Raw genomic sequence first — 22,115 nt, 5'->3', positions numbered from 1 at the left:
TAATTTCTTCACAGAGACTATCCACTCCCTAGCCAACCAACTGGCACCCAGCTGCTCCAACCCAAATTCTGCCTCAGCCAATACCCCACTCTCCTTTAGCTAATACTCCACTCTCCTTTAGCTAATACCCCACTCTCCTTTAGCTAATACCCCACTCTCTTTTAGCTTTCACCTTGTTTCTACATCACTTATCAGATCTCTAATTAAGAAATTAAAACCAACTACTCTAGCAGCTGATCTCCTCCCACCAGAGTATCTGCAAAAAGCAGCAGATGCCATAGCATACCCCATCTCCATTATAACCAACAGAACCTTATCTGAAGCCACCATCCCCGCCATTTGGAAAATATCTCATGTAATACCACTCCATAAAGGAGGCAACTCCTTCGAACTGTCAAACTTTAAATCCATAGCTATTCTGTCACCATTGGTTAAAATTATGGAGAAGTGTGTCCATAAACAACTTATGCATTATTTTACCCAGAATAAGCTGTTGGCTAACTCTCAGCATGGTTTTAGGCAATACCACAGTACCACCTCAGCCCTCCTGTTCTTCTCTAACACCATAAACCATAACCAAAATTAATAGCAAGCTTTCCTCAGCCCTCTTTTTAGATCTCTCAAAGGTCTTCGATATGGTCAACCACCAAATACTCATGCACACAATTAAGGCATTCTCACTAAATAGCCATGCGCTCCAATGGTTCCAATCTTACCTGTGTGGTAGACAACAAGCCGTCATATGGCAGGACAAACTATCAGCCTGTCTACCCATCACCCTAGGTGTTCCCCAGGGCTCCATACTAGCACCCCTTCTTTTCTCTCTCTTTATTAATGACCTTGCCACTGTCATCCCAAATGCTACCTGTATCCAATATGTGGATGACTCCACTTTGATTTGTTTAGCCACCTCCCCGACAGATCTAATGACATTAAAGGACCACTACGGGCAAATGATGAAGAAAACATATATTTTTTATCTTGCCATGATTTACTACATCTCCCAAAGCTGCCTTCACCAAAATAAGTACTCATTCCTAATTTTATTTTGTTTTTACTCTTGTCTGCCCTCATGGGGGCAGACATGGTGATTCCTTTGGAAAGCTAAATCTGTCCTATAATGCAGACTGTGAGGACAAATAGCCCTACCATTTGTTGTCAGACTAGACTTCCATTCACTTAGAATGGAACTCCTGAAAAAAAACTGCCAAGTTTGAGAGTCTGCAGCTCATGTGTCATTGACTGGTATGTGCTGAGTTTTACAAATGTTGTTCCTACTGATGTACTACAAATTCACTGAAAGAAACTTGCAAAAGTGTCAACAAATTACTCACAAGGAGCAGTTTTGCAAGTTTCAGTTCCTGGCTAGATTACTCCTCCCATCTCCCCTCCTTCAGTGGGCTACAGTCTCACATTTCCAGCTTTGCTTCTTCTTCTTTCGGCTTTTTCCCGGTCAGGGGTCGCCACAGTGGATCACCGTGTCCACACATTGATTGGCAGTGGAGTTTTACAGTGTCGAGTTGCCAGCCCGGCGCCCAACCTTCCACAGAAGGCACACACACATGCACACCTAGGGCCAATTTAGAGTGTCCAATCCACCTGCAGCATGTCTTTGGGATGTGGGAGGAAACCGGAGCACCCGGAGGAAACCCACGTGACCACAGGGAGGACATGCAGACTCCGCACAGAAGGCACCCCAGCCGAGGATTGAACCGGAGAACCTCTTGCTGTGAGGCGGCAGTGCTAACCACTGCACCACGATTCAACTATTTAGTCAGCTTTGCATGACAATAGAAATAAAAAAATAGCCTGGTGTGCCACTAAAACTGTTCCCTTGTATGTCTCTTCACTTCTGAATAGCAATTCCCAAGAATAAAAAAAAGAAAAAAGCAAACTCATCAGTCCAGAGTTTAGGCTAGTCTATCCATTTTTTAAAATGTGCACAGTAAAATATTCAACTTGTAATGCATTTTGGCTGCTGACATGGTTATCTTTACATAGTTATTCTCTTATAGTATAACCTGAACTTATGGTATTTAATTATACATTTTACAACAGTTCTCAGTTTCTTAACAATGACCTCCCAAGCCTCTGATGTGACCTAATACTTTCTTACTATTGCTTTATGTAGTTTGTCTTAGTTGTATATTTGTAGTGTGTTTCTCATCCTCTCAGCAACAGACTCCTGGAGAAGCATATACTTGTATAGAAAGAGTACCAGCAGCTGTAGCAGTGATACCACATTCCAAAACAATGCACTCAAACATAGTACTGACAAACACAAGGGAATGTGTACATCTGAATCAAGCAGTGATGAAATTGCTAGGGACTTCACTGAGCAAAATTTTACTCTTAATTTCTCCATTTCATAATGCATAACATTCGTACCACACTTACAAAGGCACATCTCCACCTTCCACAAACACAGCAACCCACACCCACACAACTCCTACGGTTTCTCCCTTCAGTTATTTACTATTATTTACTATTATTCAGTTATTACTATTTAATAAGGATACCTACCAGACAAGTCTGCATAGTGCACTTGGTCTACCTGCAAATTTGCAGCTCGGGCTCCCCACAGCAACTGCAACATTGCCAGATAAAGCCACTGCTACAGTCCGGTTTCTCCCTACAGTTATTGCAAGCCAAGAATAACACTTTTTAATAAGGATACCTACCAGACAAGTCTGCATAGCACACTTTGTCTACTTGCATCATTGCAGCTCGCCCCTCCCCCAGCAACTGCAACATTGCCACATAAAACCACTGCTACAGTCCGGTTTCTCCCTACAGTTATTGCAAGCCAAGAATAACACTTTTTAATAAAGATACCTACCAGACTAGTTTGCATAACTCATCATCGCAGCTTGGCCCCCCCCCCCCCCCCCCAAGCAACTGCAACATTGCCAGATAAAACCACTGCTACGGTCTGGTTTCTTCCTGCAGTTATTGCAAGCCAAGAATAACACTTTTTAATAAGGATACCTACCAGACAAGTCTGCATAAGTGGCTGGATATTTACAGTTCTTGTTATTAGCAGACGTGGTCCTTAACAGTTATGTTTTAAACATTGTGACTGGTTATTTACATTTCCTTTTACAGCACATTTGTTACTTTTACTAGTTATTTTTTAAACATTGTTTTGGCCGGCATGCACACCTGCAAGGCCCCCCCAGGCAACTATAGCTTTGTCTATTGCCACTGGGTGTCTGTCATAACTTAACAATATACTTGCTGTATCTTGTCCCAAATAGATCTGCCTCCACACTGAATACTTGTAAAGTAGGACAAGTACCATTTACTTGGTGTATTTTGTCCCCAGATAGATTTACCTTCCTTTGTATTACTTGCACACCAAGGTCTTAAAGTAGTGTTTCTGCAACTAACTGCTTACACTCCTAATTTTCTGCTTCGACCTCTTCCTTGCTTACACTTACATTACAGCTCCAAGGCTTCCACTTCTTATGCTGATTACTTTTCTTTGCGGTTTTCTGTGAGGGGGCGGGCCAGATCTCTAACGGCTTTTTCTGGTTATACCTTCCCCCATTTTTATCTCCCTCCTCCCCCATGCACATTAACTAGTCTATATTAGTGGGTCTCCTTGAGCGGCACCCTTTTGAAAGTTATCTTTTGGCCTGCTTGTGGTGAGGAAGCTTCCCCAGACCTTTTTCAGTGTGACTGCATCAGTATAAGTAAATTAAACTAGTACAATACAGCCAAACAGACACATTTGGTATAAACAGAAACAAGTGGAATGATACATTTGGTGTACAAAGAAAAGAAACAAGTAAGCCCATTGATATAATTGGAGTTAGTGTTAGCCCCACTGCGCTCGGGCTCACTCCGCTCCCCTCCCTGCTTCCTATTCCCACCCGCCCCCACTAGTGCTACATTTCAACTGAACTTAGACACGCCCATCATGCTAACCACCAATCACTGAATCTACCCCACCCCGTACCCATTTCTTTTTCTTCCACTATTCCATATCCTGTAAAGCACAGTCTTCCATCTAACTACCTTACAATCGCAAACAACACCTCTCATCATTCACCACACCCACTCCATCCCAAGCAGATCTCTCACTCATGACCAAACCATGCCCAAACTACCCAAACCAACATACATACACCTCTTCCTATTTCTCCTAGGTGTACCCACACTCCCACTGCTAACGTCTATCACCACCCACCAAAAACAACTTAATTTTATCCATATACCAAGAAAAACTACTTCCACTGACATTATTACAACACACCCTTTTACTCAACTAGTCCCACATCACTACCGAACCTTCTTTATTCACCACTATGCACACATATCACAGCCATCACACTACCAGTCTCAAACAACTACAAAGAACTTTAAGACCCTAAACAAACTACTCAAACTCTATTTTTACCTCAGAACCTAACTCATTAGCTGCGGTGATATACACCCAAACCCAGGCCCAGAAAATCTAGGAGCCCCAACCCGAATGATACCCTACTCCACCGAGACAAATCCACGCTCCTCATTTTAAATTTAAATGTTAAGTACACTAAACAAAGTCCACGACCTTCATGCACTACTCTCCTTTTATCAACCTGAGATAGTCATACTAACAGAGACTTGGCTTAAACCAGGCAACCACAATAATGAAATCACTCCACCAGGTTACAATATAATTCATAGTGACAGAATAGGTAAAAAAGGGGGGGGGTGTTGTTGTAGTGTATAAATCTCACATCATCCCTGAGAAAGTAGACATAACAACCCTAGACCTCATAAAGTTGAAATCACTCTAACAAAACTAAAACTTAATAATAATAAATGCATCAACATCATAGGGTGCTACATCCCTCCAGGCAACAATATCCCCATTACAGAAAAACTCCTAGAATGGATATCTAACTCCCTCCCCCAGGAAAACATAGTATTAGGAGACCTTAATACTGACTGGCAAAACTGTTCCATTCATAAGCCACTCTCCCATATTAACCTACATGGCCTAACCCAACTCATCACTTCCCCCCACAAGAACAGACAAGAGAACCAAACATCAATCCACTCCAGATTGGATACTGGTATCCCACCCATCACTGATATCCCTAGCAGGGTGTCTACCAGACACCAAGTAGTTACCAAGCCACATTCTTACTCAGATCAAAATCACCACAACTGACCCAAATATCTACACGCCTAATTAGAAACAAAAAACACTTTAACTGCTTCAACTTTATAAACGACCTAAAAATGTGCAACTGGACCCCCCTTAAAAACCTACCTCTTGCTAAAGCTGTACTATATTGCAATACTACCTACTTAAACACCCTTAATCATCATGCTCCCTCCAGAACAACAAGAATTAAAACTAAATATGTCCCCTGGTTAGCCCCAGACACAAAATCCCTCCTCAAAAAAAGAAACAAGGCCTGGACCAACTACCTAAACAGTAAACCCCAATTGAACAAACAAATATATGTTGAACTACATAACAAAGCCAAAAAAACTCACCAAAACAGACAAAACATCTTGCTATCAAAAGTTACAGGATAAGCACAGGAACAACCCACAGAAATTCTGGGCAGCAATTAACTCTATTCTACAACCAGGTAAAACAACTACCCCAACCTCAAAAATAGATGATAACCAAGAAGACATCCCCACACAATTTAATAAATACTTTACGGAAACAATCCAAACCCTTACAAACAACCAACCCTATGACAACATCCCCATCCCTGTAAATCCACCCCACACCCCCAACTAACAATTGCCTCAAGTTCAGCTTCCACCCAGAACCAACCAAATCCATTGAAAAACTAATCCGCAAGCTCAATCCAATGTCTCTAGCTGCAGGTAAATTACCCACTGAATACCTCCACCTGGCTGCGGAAGCCATATCATATCCTGTCTCCATCCTAATTAACAGGTCCATCTCCGAGTGCATAGTACCCAAGCTATGGAAAATATCACATATCATCCCTCTACATAAAGGGGGAACCTCCCTGGAACTCAGTAACTGCCGCCCTATAGCCATACTACCCCCTTTATCTAAACTTTTAGAGAGGGTAATACACAAGCAACTAATGAAATATCTCTTAGAAAATAATCTAAAAGCAACACCACAACATGGCTTTAGACCCTTACATAGCACCTCCACCGCACTAAGAGAATTCACCAACATTATCAATACTCACAGAAACAATGGACTCCTTGTATCTGCCACCTTCCTTGACTTGTCCAAAGCATTCAATATGGTTAACCACAATAAACTCCTTCTTTCACTAGCAACTCTAAACCTTACCACCCCTGCCATCTCCTGGTTCAAAAACTACCTAGAGGGAAGGAAACAAGCTGTTATGTGGAAAAACCAACTCTCCCCCTCCCTACCAGTCTCCCTAGGAGTACCCCAGGGCTCCATCTTGGGGCCACTTCTTTTTACTCTCTTCACCAATCAGCTCCCAAACAGTATTCCTAAAGTCTCAATAGTGCAATATGCAGATGATACCACCATAATATGTGCAGCCAAATCAATGGACATCCTTCACTCCTTAACTCAAGAATGCTTTTCCCTAGCAGAAACTTGGATTACAAACCAAAGGCTCATTCTGAACCCAAGTAAAACAAAGCTAGTACTCTTTAGCTACCACAGAGCCACACCTCCCACTGATTCTTTCATCTCCTCCTTTAACAAGACCACAATCACCCCCACAAATCATATCAAACTATTAGGGGTTGAAATAGATAATCATCTTAGATTTTACCTACATATTTCTATAACCATAAAAAAGTACATACAAAACCGAGGTGGAATCCTTCAAAGCCGCCGGGCCAGTGGAAAATACTGCCCAAACCACAGAATCCTTTACAAATGCTTTCTATGGACACCTACAGGAATGTATGGATTGTGCTATCCCAAATAAAACCAAGACTCATTCCTCCAAAGGCAGGAGACCTGTCTGGTGGACCCCAGCCATAAATAAGCTATACAACAGAAGGAGGAAGCTACTACATAATAGAGCAAAATCCCAAAAAGGGAAGGCATCTCTGATCAGTAGTAGCAAGAAACTACGATCCCTCATAAAATCATCTAAGGCCAGCTTCGAAAGAAAAATTGCACAAGATGCTAAAGATAATCACAAGGCCTTCTTTAGTTATGTCAGGAACCTGGGTGGCAACCACCAGATATGCTCTGAGTTAGTTCAAAATGACAAAAAATACACTGAACCCACAGACATTGCCAACATCCTGGCAGACAGGTTCAGTGCAAACTTCTCCGCCCCTTCCCCCAAAAGAGCAAATGTCTATCCCAACAGAGTGTAGCCTCCCTGACATCACAGATGCACAGGTGAGAGCTGCCCTCTCCAAAGCAAAAAAACACAGCATCAGTGGGACCGGACGGTGTTCCGGGCTGCGTCTTTCACGAACTCCAAGAAGAACTGAACCCTCACATAAAGTCACTGTTCAGTCTCAGCCTTACTACAGGATATGTACCCAAGGAATGGCGTACAGCAACAGTGGTCCCACTCCACAAAGGTGGTGCCACAACAGACCCCAGAAACTATCGCCCTATAAGCCTGACTAGCCTGGTCTGCAAAGCTATGGAGCATATCATCATGAAACACATAAACAAAGACATTGGGAACCTCTAAACACTTGATCCTACCCAATTCAGCTTTGTTAAGGGCAGATCTTGCTTCCTGATCCTGGTCGACTTCTTTGAAACAGTCACCAAGGCCATAGATGAAGGGTAGGTAAGCCACACAGCCTACCTGGACCTCGCAAAAGCCTTCGGCACAATACCCCACTCGAGCATCATAAATAAGCTCACCAGCTTAAATATCAACCCCTATGTCACAAGATGGGTTGCAAACTGGCTCAGGCAGAATTGCAGGTGCCATGTCAGACTCTAAACCAGTTACAAGTGGCATCCCACAAGGCTCAGTCCTGGGACCTCTCTTGTTCGGTATATATTTCTCTGAGGTACAGGCTAACATGGGAGGACTATGGCTGACCAAGTTCGCAGATGACTGCAAACTGGGTGCCATAATTGACTCGCCGACTGACACAAGCATCCTCCAAAAGGGTCTCACAGAGATGGATAACTGGTGCCAGAGCCATGGCCTAAAGCTAAATGCCAAAAAGTGCATAGTCATTCCCTTTGGGAAAAACAAAGTGCCCACAAATTACCACATAGGTGGTAATCCATTAAGTACGGAAGAAGTAATTAGGGATTTGGGGACCCAAGTAGATAGCAATCTCTCCTTTGACAATCACATTGCCAAAGTGGTTAGAAAGACCTTCTATATAGTCCACCTTATCACGAAAGGGTTCACATTTAGATCAAGAGAGGTCATTGTGCCCCTCTACTCATCACTCATCAGGCCCATAATTGAATACAATGCCCCATTTGGGATGTACCTTACCCGACACCTGCAGCAACTGGAAATACCCCAAAAGTACCTCACCAAGAGGATCAAGGGACTCAAACAGATGCCCTACGCAGTTAGGCTAAAGAAACTCCAGCTCTACTCAGTTGTTTACCGCCTACTCAGAGGCGATCTGTGCCTGACATATAAAGCCATGTCCAATCCAGAATTAATGGACATGCTCCACCTCAGGAAATCCAAATCCCTTAGAGCTACACGGTCCAGGGACTTAAAACTCAGCACAGAAATAAATTGGACATTCTGGAGGGACAGATTCATATCCCAGAGGCTCCCCTCACTCTGGATCAAAATCCCAATCCATGTTAGGCAGAGTCCCTCAATGACCCTCTTCAAGAGAAATCTTGACAAGTGGATGGGAGATCATAGGTTTACCCCTGGGATCTCTTCTGTGTCCCTACTAGACAGAGGCACAGTAAATTAACCTCAAAAGGGCTATCTTCTGTGACCTACTATACACAGGCACAGTCAACTAATCTAAAAGGGTGGCGAAAGCCAAACACACTCTGGCTAGGTTTATAAATGCCCTAGGGCAGATAGCCTAGTATCAACCTATGAACCTAAAATTTGGCCTACTGTATCGCAATAAAAAATTCCTCGCTGACCACTCCAAAACTACAATAGCGAGGACTCACCTACTACCCACCCTACTTTATGCCTCCCCTGTGCTTACAAATCTCCACAAATCTGACCTAAACAAACCTGATAGTTGTTATAATAAGATAGCCAAATTCGCTACAACCTCTCCCATCAGAACACATCACTGTGAATGCCTAAATAAAACTCAGTTGGCTAGAACTACCACTACTACTTCAACTCAATCAACTATCACTAGTCCACAAAGTAATGCATAACTCTGAAAACGCCCCAGCCCTACAAAATATTTTGCAACCCTATACAACATCAGGCCCTTGAGGTCTAGCATACAAAACTTCTTCAAAGTAACCAAACAATGAAGCTGGTAAGTCTGTCTACAGCCACTGTATAGCAAAAACCTGGAACTCCCTTCCTGCCCACATAACTGACAACAAATCCCCATCACAGTTCAAGAAACTTGTTAAAACTCACTTTTTGAATAATCATCTGTGCTCCTGTATCCCCCCTGGCTAATGTCTCATTAGAACACTTCACCTAACTTAAGTAACTCTGCTAAGCCAACCAATCATAGTACTGTACCCACTTACGACTGTTAATCTACTGCTCATCCCATCTGTCCAGGAGTTAGGGAAAACTACCCCAGCAATGCTGTACTTTCTATAAGCAACTAAAACCAGGAGAAAACATATGGTAAATCAATTTGTATCCTTCTCAACTAAAACCAGGCAAAGACATATAATGAATCAATTTGTTATCCTTCTCAACTATAGCGAGCGTCATCTGCTCTCTCAGAGCCTTATTCTACGTCTCTCTGCTTTTACTCTGATAGTAAATCCATCACAGGAATTCTAAACTTAGGAATATCTTCTAAAATTTATTATATTGATGAGAACGAATGTATCCTATCTGTTAGTTACTATGTATGTCAAAGTTTCTTCTATGGAAATTGTATGTCAAAAGTCTGTCCTTAAAACTATGTTTTGTAAAAAAAATGTTCTCTTGGAGCTTTTCTCCCCAGGTCTCCATTGAAAAATGGGCTTGTAATCGAGTTGGACTCTCCCAGTCAACAAATGTAAAATAAAATAAACATACCAGTCAAATTTAAGGTTTTTCTCACCTCTCTGCAAAACACTGCTGTAATGGCTTTGACACACAAATGAAAATGATTGATGGGTGTTGGTTCAAGACTCCCATCCATATCTCTCAACAGTACAGATTTTTGCAGAAAGTCCAGATTTTTTGTCTGTTTTTCATAAAATTGCAGTTTTCTGTCAAATCACTGGCAAATCATTGAACACTGAAGTCAGAAAATTGACAGGCATTTGATTTTCAGACTTCATATCCTTAATTCACTCAAATGCAAAACCTGTTTATCAACTTTCTAAGTTTGTAAGTGCAATATTTATAAATTGTCCCAATTTATGGGCCTTCGTCCCCTATTATTTATGGCCTGGTCCAGATTTCTTGTTCTATGATGTTGAGAGGTATGCGGCCATCCCTTCCTACTGGGGCCAGTCCATTGCACTTGCACAAGTGTCCCCCTCAGCAGGGCAGCACACAGGTATCAGTGCAGATTTGCTTTATAGTTCTTTTATACCACACACACACACACACACACACACACACACACACACACACACACACACACACACACACACACACACACACACACACAATGATACACGGTTAATGTGGACAAATCTGTTTGTTCAAAGTCACCAAACATTTCTCCAAACCCAGTTTTATGACACCTGCTACCAATCCACTTGACAGTTTGCAGCTATAAATCTTGTTGTCCATGTTATTTCTTCTTTTCCTTGGTTTTGTTTCTCTTACTTGTAATGTTACTTTTACTCATTTTTCTCCTGCTTCCCTTATCTCCCCTAATTATTACTTCTAACAAATACTTTTTCTCACTCTTTTTCTTCTCTTCCCCTCCTCCTCTTTATCCACTTTGAACTTTTCCACTCTGACATTTGCTTTGAGTAAATAATGAACTGTCACCCTTATGTCATCGCATTTAATGCTACATAATATTGTATTTAGTCTAATAATAGGTTCATAGGTAGGTACTAGGCTATCAACCCAAGGGCCTAAGTAAGCCTAAGCAACAAGGTTCCCTGGCTTATGCCACCCAAGAAAGTTATTTTCCTGTGCCACTGTCGAGTAGAGCCACAGAAGTGATTCCCGGGGCATATTTCCTATTTCCCATTCACTCGAAGATTTTTCTTGAAGACTGCTAATGACGAAATGTACTTAACATAGATGGGTAGCTTGTTCCAGAGTATGGGAAGTCTCTGGGACAGGAATCTATCCTTCCAGGATGTCCTGTTTATTGTGGTGACAAGGTTTAGGTCCCTAGAGCATGTATCTCGGAGGCACTGGGATTTCTTTAGGTGTAGCATGTCCAACAGCTCTGGGTTTGACATAGCTTTATATGTTAGGCAGAAATCACCTCGGAGTAGGCGATATGCTACCGAGTAAAGCTGGAGATTTTCAGATGGTCAGTGTAGGGCATCTGTTTGAGGCAAGTAATCCTCTTTGCGAGATAGTTCTGTGGCCTTTCCAGCTGCTGCAGATGTCTTGTGAGGTACATTCCAAAAGGGGCTTTGTACTCTATAATGGGTCTAATGAATGTCGAGTAGAGGGGAACACTGACCTCTTTTTTTCCTGGATGAGAACCCTTTTGTGATGAGGTTTGCCACATAGAAGGACTTCCTGACTACTGTGGCGATCTGATTATCAAAGGAGACTACTGTCCACCTGGGGCCCAAGGCCTCTTATCACACATTCGGTGTTAAGTAGACTGCTGCCTATGTGGTAGTTCATGGGTACAGAGTTTTTACCAAAGGGGATGACAATGCACTTTTTGGCACTGAGCTTGAAGCCATGGCTCTGACACCAGGCATCTGTCTCAGTGAGGCCCTTCTGTAGGATGTCCACATCATTTGGGGACTCTACTATGGCTCCTAGTTTGTAGTCATCTGCGTACATCGTTAGCTAGAGGCCTTCTGTGTTAGCCTGTACTTCAGAGAAGTATATGCCACCCACGAGAGGACCCAGGACTGAACCTTGTGGTACTCCACTTGCCACTGGTTTGAAGTCAGATTTGGAGTCAGCAACTTTTATACTGTGAGTTCTGTCAGTGAGCCAGTTGGTAGCCCATCTTGTGACATAGGGCTTTATACCTAGTTTAGTGAGTTTAGCTATAATTCCAGAATGGGGGATGATGTCAAAAGCCTTGGCAATGTCAAGATAGGCTGTGTGAACCACCTTACCCTCATCTACGGCTTTGGTGACTGCCTCAAAAAAAACGATAAGGTTCAGGAGGCATGATCTGCCTTTCACAAACCTGAACTGGGTGGGGTCCACAGTTTGGAGGTTACCAATGTCTTTGTTTATGAGTTCCATGATGATGCATTCCATGGCCTTGCAGACCAGGCTCATTAGGCTAACAGGGCGATAGTTCCCAGGATCAGTGTTGGCGAGCCAATTCGTTCTGAAGTTCGTGTAAAACGCAGCCTGGAATGTTGTCCAGTCCCATGGATGCTGTGTTTTTGGCTTCAGAGAGTGCAGCTTTTACCTGTGTAGTTGTGATTACAGGGACTCTGCATTCTTCCTGTACAGATATGGGCCCTTTATAGGGTGAGAGGGGGGTAAAGTTAGCACTAAACCTATCTGCCAGGATGTTGGCTATATCAGTTGGTTCTGTAATTTTCGTGCAGTTGTGCAGTAACTCAGAGCAGATCTGGGTGTTGCCATTGAGATTCTTTACATAGCTATAGAATGCTTTGTGGTTGTCCTTAGAATCAGTGGTGATTTTGTTTTCATGGCTAGCTTTGGAGGCTCTTATAAAGGATCGCAGCTTCTTACTGAGGCTGACCAGGGAGCTCCACTGCTCATGGGAGTTTACTATCTTTTGCAACAGTTTCTTCCTTCTGTTGTACAGTTTGTTTATGGCAGGGGACCACCAGATTGGCTTCCTTTTTTTGGAGGATAGCTTCTTGGTTCTGTTTGGGATAGCATGATCCATGCCCTCATGTAAGTGCCAGTAGAGTGCATTTCTGTAGGATTCAGCAGTCATAACTGTATTGTCCATCTCCATGGGTGTCATGAAGTTCGCCACTTCTGTCTTAAGAAGCATGAAGTTGCCATTGGAGAAATTTTTTACTGTGGTTTCCTTAATGAGGGGTTAGGGCGGGATGTGGATATCTAGGGTGATTAGCTTATGGTTGGATCTGACCAACGAGGAGTTGACTTCAGGATGGAGACTTGGAGTACTCCTAGGGAGACTGGTAGGGAGGGGGAGAGTTGGTTTTTCCACATAACAGCTTGTTTCCTTCCCTCTAAGTAGTTTTTGAACCCGGAGATGGCAGGGGTGGTAAGGTTTAGAGGTGCTAGTTAAAGGAGGAGTTTATTGTGGTTAACCATATTGAATGCTTTGGACAAGTCAAGGAAGGTGGCAGATACAAGGAGTCCATTGTTTCTGTAAGTATTGACCATGTTGGTGAATTCTCTTAGTGCGGTGGAGGTGCTATGGAAGGGTCTAAAGTCATGTTGTTGTGTTGCTTTTAGATTATTTTCTAGGAGATATTTCATTAGTTGCTTGTGTATTACCCTCTCTAAAATTTTAGATAAAGGGGGTAGTATGGCTATAGGGTGGTAGTTACTGAGTTCCAGGGAGGTTCCCCCTTTATGTAGAGGGATGATATGTGATATTTTCCATAGCTTGGGTACTATACACTCGGAGATGGACCTGTTAATTAGGATGGAGACAGGATATGATATGACTTCTGCAGCCAGGTAATTTACCTGCAGCAAGAGATGTTGGTTTAAGCTTGCAGAGTAGTTTTTCAATGAATTTGGTTGGTTCTGGGTGGAAGCTGAACTTGAGGCAATTGTTAATTGGGGTTGTGGGGTGGATTTGCAGGGATGGGGATGTTGTCATAGGGTTGGTTGTTTGCAAGGGTTTGGATGGTTTCCATAAAGTATTTATTAAATTGTGTGGGGATGTCTTCTTGGTTATCATCGATTTTTTGGGGTTGGGGTAGTTGTTTTACCTGGTTGTAGAATAGAGTTAATTGCTTCCCAGAATTTTTGTGGGTTGTTCCTGTGCTTATCCTGTAACTTTTGGTAGCAAGATGTTTTGTCTGTTTTGGTGAGTTTTTTGGCTTTGTTATGTAGTTCAACATATATTTGTTTGTTCAATTGGGGTTTACTGTTTAGGTAGTTGGTCCAGGCCTTGTTTCTTTTTTTGAGGAGGGATTTTGTGTCTGGGGCTAACCAGGGGGCATATTTAGTTTTCATTCTTGTTGTTCTGGAGGGGGCATGATGATTAAGGGTGTTTAAGAAGGTAGTATTGAAATATAGTACAGCTTCATCAAGAGGTAGGTTTTTAAGGGGGGACCAGTTGCACATTTTTAGGTCGTTTATAAAGTTGAAGCAGTTAAAGTGTTTTTTGTTTCTAATTAGGCGTGTAGATATTTGGGTCAGCTGTGGTGATTTTGATCTGAGTAAGAATGTGGCTTGGTAACTACTTGGTGTCTGGTAGACACCCTGCTAGGGATATCAGTGATGGGTGGGATAAGAGTATCCAATCTAGAGTGGATTGATGTTTGGTTCTCTTGTCTGTTCTTGTGGGGGGAAGTGATGAGTTGGGTTAGGCCATGTAGGTTAATATGGGAGAGTGGCTTATGAATGGAACAGTTTTGCCAGTCAGTATTAAGGTCTCCTAATACTATGCTTTCCTGGGGGAGGGAGTTAGATATCCATTCTAGGAGTTTTTCTGTAATGGGGATATTGTTGCCTGGAGGGATGTAGCACCCTATGATGTTGATGCGTTTATTATCATTAAGTTTTAGTTTTGTTAGAGTGAGTTCAACTTTATGAGGTCTAGGGTTGTTATGTCTACTTTCTCAAGGATGATGTGAGATTTATACACTACAGCAACACCCCCCCTTTTTACCTATTCTATCACTACAAATTATATTGTAACCTGGTGGAGTGATTTTATTGTTGTGGTTGCCTGGAATAAGCCAGGTCTCTGTTAGTATGACTATCTCAGGTTGATAAAAGGAGAGAAGTGCATGAAGGTTGTGGACATTGTTTAGTATACCTAACATTTAAATTTAAAATGAGGAGCGTGGATTTGTCTCGGTGGAGTCGGGTATCATTCAGGTTGAGGGTTGGGGCTCCTAGATTTTCTGGGCCTGGGTTTGGGTGTATATCACCGCAGCTAATGAGTTACGTTCTGAGGTAAAAATAGAGATTGAGTAGTTGGCTTAGGGTCTTAAAGTTCTTTATAGTTGTTTGAGACTGGTAGTGTGATGGCTGTGATCTGTGTGCATAGTGGTGAATAAAGAAGGTTTGGTAGTGATGTGGGACTAGTTGAGTAAAAGGGTGTGTTGTAGTTATGTCAGTGGAAGTAGTTTTTTTTGGTATATGGATAAAATTAAGTTGTTTTTGGTGGTTGGTGATAGAAGTTAGCAATAGTAAGAGGTGTATGTATGTATGTGGGTTTGGGTAGCTTGGGCATGGCTTGGTTGGGTTTGGTCATGAGTGAGAGATCTGCTTGGGATGGGGTGGGTGTGGTGGATGATGAGAGGTGTTGTTTGTGATTGCTAGGTAGTTAGATGGAAGACTGTGCTTTACAGGATGTGGAATAGTGGAAGAGAAGGTAATGGGTACGGGGTGGGGCAGATTCAGTGATTGGTGGTTAGCATGATGGGCGTGACTAAGTTCAGTTGAAATGTAGCAGTAGTGGGGGCGAGTGGGAATAGGAAGCAGGGAGGGGAGCGGAGTGAGCCCGAGCGCAGCGGGGCTAACACTAACTCCAATTATATCAATGGGCTTACTTGTTTCTTTTCTTTGTACACCAAGTATCATTCCACTTGTTTCTGTTTACACCAAATGTGTCTGTTTGGCTGTATCGTACTAGTTATATTTACTTATATTGATGCAGTCACACTGAAAAAGGTCTGGGGAAGCTTTCTCACCACAAGCAGGCCAAAAGATAACTTTCAAAAGGGCGCCGCTCAAGGAGACCCACTTATATAGACTAGTTAATGTGTATGGGGGAGGAGGGAGTTAGAGGAGGGAGATACAAAATGGGGGAAGGTATAACCAGAAAAAGCCTGTAGAGATCTGGCCTGCCCCCTCACAGAAAACTGCAAATCAAAGTAATCAGCATAAGAAGTGGAAGCCTTGGAGCTGTAATGTAAGTGTAAGCAAGGAAGAGGTCGAAGCAGGAAATTAGGAGTGTAAGCAGTTAGTTGCAGAAACACTACTTTAAGGCCTTGGTGTGCAAGTAATACAAAGGAAGGTAAATCTATCTGGGGACAAAATACAGCAAGTAAATGGTACTTGCCTTACTTTACAAGTATTCAGTGTGGAGGCAGATCTATTTGGGACAAGATACAGCAAGTATATTGTTAAGTTATGCCACCCAGTGGCAATAGACAAAGCTATAGTTGCCTGGGGGGGCCTTGCAGGTGTGCATGCCGGCCAAAACAATGTTTAAAAAATAACTAGTAAAAGTAACAAATGTGCTGTAAAAGGAAATGTAAATAACCAGTCACAATGTTTAAAACATAACTGTTAAGGACCACATCTGCTAATAACAAGAACTGTAAATATCCAGTCACCTATGCAGAATTGTCTGGTAGGTATTCTTATTAAAAAGTGTTATTCTTGGCTTGCAATAACTGTAGGGAGAAACCGGACCATAGCAGTGGCTTTATCTGGCAATGTTGCAGTTGCTTGGGGGGGGGGGGGGCTGCGATGATGCAGGTAGACCAAGTGCACTATGCAGACTTGTCTGGTAGGTATCCTTATTAAAAAGTGTTATTCTTGGCTTGCAATAACTGAAGGGAGAAACCGTAGCAGTTGTGTGGGTGTGGGTTGCTGTGTTTGTGGAAGGTGGAGGTGTGCCTTTGTAAGTGTGGTGTGAATGTTATGCATTATGAAATGGAGAAATTAAGAGTAAAATTTTGCTCAGTGAAGTACCTAACAATTTCATCACTGCTTGATTCAGACATATACATTCCCTTGTGTTTGTCAGTACCATGTTTGAGTGCATTGTTTTGGAGTGTGGTATCACTGCTACAGCTGCTGGTACTCTTTCAGTACAAGTATATGCTTCTCCAGGAGTCTGTTGTTGAGAGGATGAGAAACACACTACAAGTATACAACTAAGACAAACTGCATAAAGCAATAGTAAGAAAGTACTAGGTCACATCAGAGGCTTGGGAAGTCATTGTTAAGAAACTGAGAACTGTTGTAAAATGTATAATCAAATACCATAAGTTCAGGTTATACTATAAGAGAATAACTATGTAAAGATAACCATGTCAGCAGCCAAAATGCATTACAAGTTGAATATTTTACTGTGCACATTTTAAAAAATGGATAGACTAGCCTAAACTCTGGACTGATGAGTTTGCTTTTTTCTTTTTTTTATTCTTGGGAATTGCTATTCAGAAGTGAAGAGACATGCAAGGGAACAGTTTTAGTGGCACACCGGGCTACTTTTTTATGTCTATTGTCATGCAAAGCTGACTAAACAGTTGAATCTAGCAAAGGTGGAAATGTGAGACTGTAGCCCACTGAAGAAGGGGAGATGGGAGGAATAACCTGGCCGGGAATTGAAACTTGCAAAACTGCTCCTTGTGGAAAGTCTTTTTTATCTCAGTAATTTGTTGACACTTTTGCAAGTTTCTTTCAGTGAATGTGTAGTACATCAGTAGGAACAACATTTGTAAATCTCAGCGCATACCAGTCAATGACACATGAGCTGCAGACTCTCAAACTTGGCAGTTTTTGTCAGGAGTTCCATTCTAAGTGAATGGAAGTCTAGTCTGACAACAAATGGTGGGGCTATTTGTCCTCACAGTCTGCATTATAGGACAGATTTAGCTTTCCAAAGAAATCACCATGACTGCCCCCATGAGGGCAGACAAGAGTAAAAACAAAATAAAATTAGGAATGAGTACTTATTTTGCTGAAGGCAGCTTTGGGAGGTGTAGTAAATCATGGCAAGATAAAAAATATATGTTTTCTTCATCATTTGCCCATAGTGGTCCTTTAACCGAGAATACTTCCAATATAGTTGAAAACTGTCTCTCTAACCATCAGCTGATATTATACCCTAACAAAACAAAGTTGCTTCTTTTCTCCCCACTTGTAAGTCTTCCTCACTACTCTTTACAATAAAATCTAATAATGGTACCATTATCTCCCCAGATGCGCAAACCAAACTCTTAGGCATCACAATAGACAACACCCTCAAATTTGATATCCATGTCAGTCAGACTATCAAAACCATTAACAAAAAACTTGGCTCCCTCTGTAAGATCACACCTTTCCGTACTCCATTTGCTAGGACTGCTATTGCTCATTCCCATCTACTCTCCACTCTTCTCTAGGCCTCCCCTCTACTCACTAATTTGAACAAATCCACTCTTAGCAAACCCTCCAGCTGTTATAACCATATTGCTAGATTTACAACAGGCACTGCCTATAGGACCCACCACTGTCACAACCTAAATCTTCTGGGGTGCCTAGAATGGCCTAGCCTACTTCAGTACAACCAGCTTATAATCGCCCATAAAGTTCTCGACCACCCTGATAATATGCCTGCACTTAAAAATATCATCCACCCTTTTAGCAACCTGAGGTCACTTCGCTCTTCTAATAAACTACTGGTCAAACGTCCAAAATCAACAACCCTGCTGGGGGCTCTCTGTTTGCTAACTCTGTTGGCAAAACCTGGAACTCTCTTCCTGCTGATCTTACTCTTGAACCCTCTCTTACTCAGTTCAAAAAAGCCTCAAGCTATACTTTAAACCTCACTGGCTATGTCCTTGTTCAAAACCCGACTAGATCCTCCTGAATAGTCTGTAATCATGTTACATGGCCTAGTCAATGGGTCAACACTGTTTTAAAAATGTATGATTATATTACCTGTTTGTTCAACTAGAGCCTGTAAACTGTGTGTAACTTGTAACCATTTTGTGATTTTTACTGTATATTCTACCTTGGAGCTTTTCTCCCCGGGCCTCCACTGAAAATGGACATGTATCCAGTTGGACTATCCCGGTCAACAAATGTAAAACAAATAAATAAAATAAATGGTACAGTTAGAGATAAAGTCGGGGAAGAGAATTTGAAAAGTAAGGAAGTAAGTGAAGAACGGAGACTAAGGAATTATAAGGAATGAAAAAGATACTTGCTCAAATTTAAGGATACAATGTATCCCGGTTTTGAACAAGAACAGAGCCAGATTTTAGCTAGGAAGTCTTCTACAGTGGTTTGGAAAAATGGGAGGGATGGTATTGACCTGATGGATACAGGCAAAGAATTCCAGGCCATAGCAAACTTGCACAAGTACAGACAATGCCCAGCATATTTGATAGGTTTGTAGACAGACAGGAGTTTTTGGTCATTGGATCGAAGTGACGGACTGCGAACATAGTTGTGTAGAATGTTTTTTTTAGTGCTGGATAGACAGGTGTATCCTGGATAATTTTATAGGTGGTAAGAAGCTGTATAGATGTTAGTTGATAAGACAGTTCTAATCAATTTAGACTTTTTAGTGCTATACACTGGTGGGGTCTGAAAGGGGTATTTACTGCAAATTTAGCAACTTTGTTATAGCATTGTTCAAGTTTTAATTTTTGTGAAGCCTGGAGGTTAGTAAGGATGGGAGTGCCATTAAAAACTGTGGGGAGGAGATAACTAGCGACACGTATAGTTTTAGTTACATCGGTGAGAAAGTTTTTGGCTCTGTAAAGCATCAGTTTTTTATTAGTTTTTCTTATGCAATTTTGTATATGCAGGCCGAATGTAAGCTTATCATCCACTATCACCCCAATAATTTGCTGTGAAAAGTGACTTCAGTGGTTGTATTATCAAGAGTGAGGATTTTAAATTTTGTTTTTTTTTTCATGAGAGAGGGATTTGGGAAAAAATTAGTAATTAGGTCTTTTTTGGGTTGAGCATGAGCTGTGAGTTATGAAGCCATGTTTCATTGGCTATTAAAGTTTCCTTGAGTAAACTTTTGGAGGTGTAACATGTTGTCAAATGTGCAAATAAGAGTGTAATCATCTGTGTATTGTATTAGGGTGGCCTATTGTTTGGAAGTATGGAGGGTGTTGGTGGAAATGTTAAAAAGGAGGGGACCAAGGATACAGCCTCGTGGTGCATCGGTGGTAACTAGGAGGTAAGGAGAGACAGTGGCATGCCATTTTACTGACTGATACCTACTGGACAGGGAGCTTTTGAACCACTGAAGAGTGGGCTGACAGAAACCTAGTGAGGGCATTTGAGCTAGAAGTTTGCTGTGAGAAACTATATCAAAGACTTTAGACAAGTCTAGAAATAAGGAAGAGATTAGATTGCTGTTATCTCCAGCTTTATGGCTTTATGGCCAGTATATATATATATATATATATATATATATATATATATATATATAGGTCTACTGATAACGCCAAAACTACAAAACGCCGATGACGAGAACACCGACACCGGAAGATCGACAACGGAGTTGATCGACAGTTGAAAATCCCAACACTGAGAACACCGACATGTTAAGGTAAGTGTGGGGTTAGGGTTAGGGGCGGATTAAGTGAGTTTGGGTTAGGGCGTGGGTTAGGTGAGTGTGCGATAGTGACAGACTGTAGGGTTAGGGGCGAGTTAAGTGAGTTAGGGTTAGGACGCGGGTTAGGTGAGTGTGCGATAGTGGCGGACCTTAGGGTTAGGGTTTGGGTTAAGGTTAGTGCATAGATAGTTGTGTATGTAAGGTTTAGTGTAGGTTTGTAAGGTTTTTGGTGTGCTTGTGATGTCTGTGTGCTTTTTGGACAGGGGATTTGTTTTGTTTGTTGATTGTCGGGATTGTGGTTTGTCAGGCATGTGAAGTTTCGTGTTTTTGAACTTTCAGTTTTGTGGTGTCGGTGATTTCGTTGTCGGTGTTTTTGCATGTTTTAGAAGGGCAGTGCTAGTACTATGGGAAGGATGGAAGCCATGTTGTGTAGGGGATAGGAGTTCTTCCTGCAGGAGATAGTTTAACATATTTTTTAATACATCTGAATTTGATTTGTGAATATATTTTTCAAATATTTTGGCAAGGGGAAATAATATTGCTACAGGTCTAAAGTTATTAATGTCTGTTAAATTTTCTTCATTGTGCAGAGGGATAATGTATGACTTTTTTCCAGAGAGAGGGAACATAGGATTCCTGGACTGACCTATTTATAAGGATTGAGATAGGATAGGCAGTACTGTTGGCTGCTATTTTTAGGTACTCGCTTGGGAGGCCATCAGTTGAAGAACAGCATGGCCTAAGTTTGTTTAAGAGTAGTTTTATATAGGATCTGGGCACAGGTTTGAAGGTGAAAGTAGATGTGGTGATACATGGCTGCTAGGCAGAGCTAGGATTAGATGTTGAGAAGTCCTTAGTTAGAGATGCTATACTATCTATAAAATAAGAGTTGAATTGTATTGCAGTTTTGAGTGGTGAGTTATCGGGAGAGGTGTCTTGGGCTGAATTTTTCACAGAGATGTAAGATTTCTTTAATGGATGCCCACAATTTTTTAAGGTTGTGTTTAGTATTATTCTGAAAGTTATTATAGTACAGTTTAGTTTAGTCTTCATTTATTTGTGTTTTAGTATGATTGCGAAGCATTCTAAAGTTTTCAAGATATTGAGATGTTTTATATTTTTCCAATTCTTTCCATGTCTTTTCTCCATCCTGCATTAGCATTCTACTCTTTTTGGATAGGCAGATTGCATTATTTGTTTTTAATCTCTTCCTTCTAGGAGGTGCAAGGCTATTAAGGATATTTAGAAAAGTTATATTGAATTTATTTACAACATTGTCTAAAGGGAGGATTTTAGGAAGTTCCAGTTAATAGATGATAGTGTAGTAATGAACATTTCAGGGTTAGACTTGGAAAGGTTGCGTGCCGTTTTATAAATGTAAATAAATAATGAGTTAACTTCTCTGTATGGGAGATCTAAGATTCCCCAGAGTTCAGGGACCTAATAAAAAACATACTGTGAATATCTCACCTAATAAGGTAGTAGAA

The sequence above is a fragment of the Protopterus annectens genome, chromosome 13.part0 (assembly GCF_019279795.1).
Source record: "Protopterus annectens isolate FY-2018-M chromosome 13.part0, PAN1.0, whole genome shotgun sequence".
Classification (NCBI taxonomy): domain Eukaryota; kingdom Metazoa; phylum Chordata; order Ceratodontiformes; family Protopteridae; genus Protopterus; species Protopterus annectens.
This window is presented reverse-complemented; position numbering follows the sequence as displayed.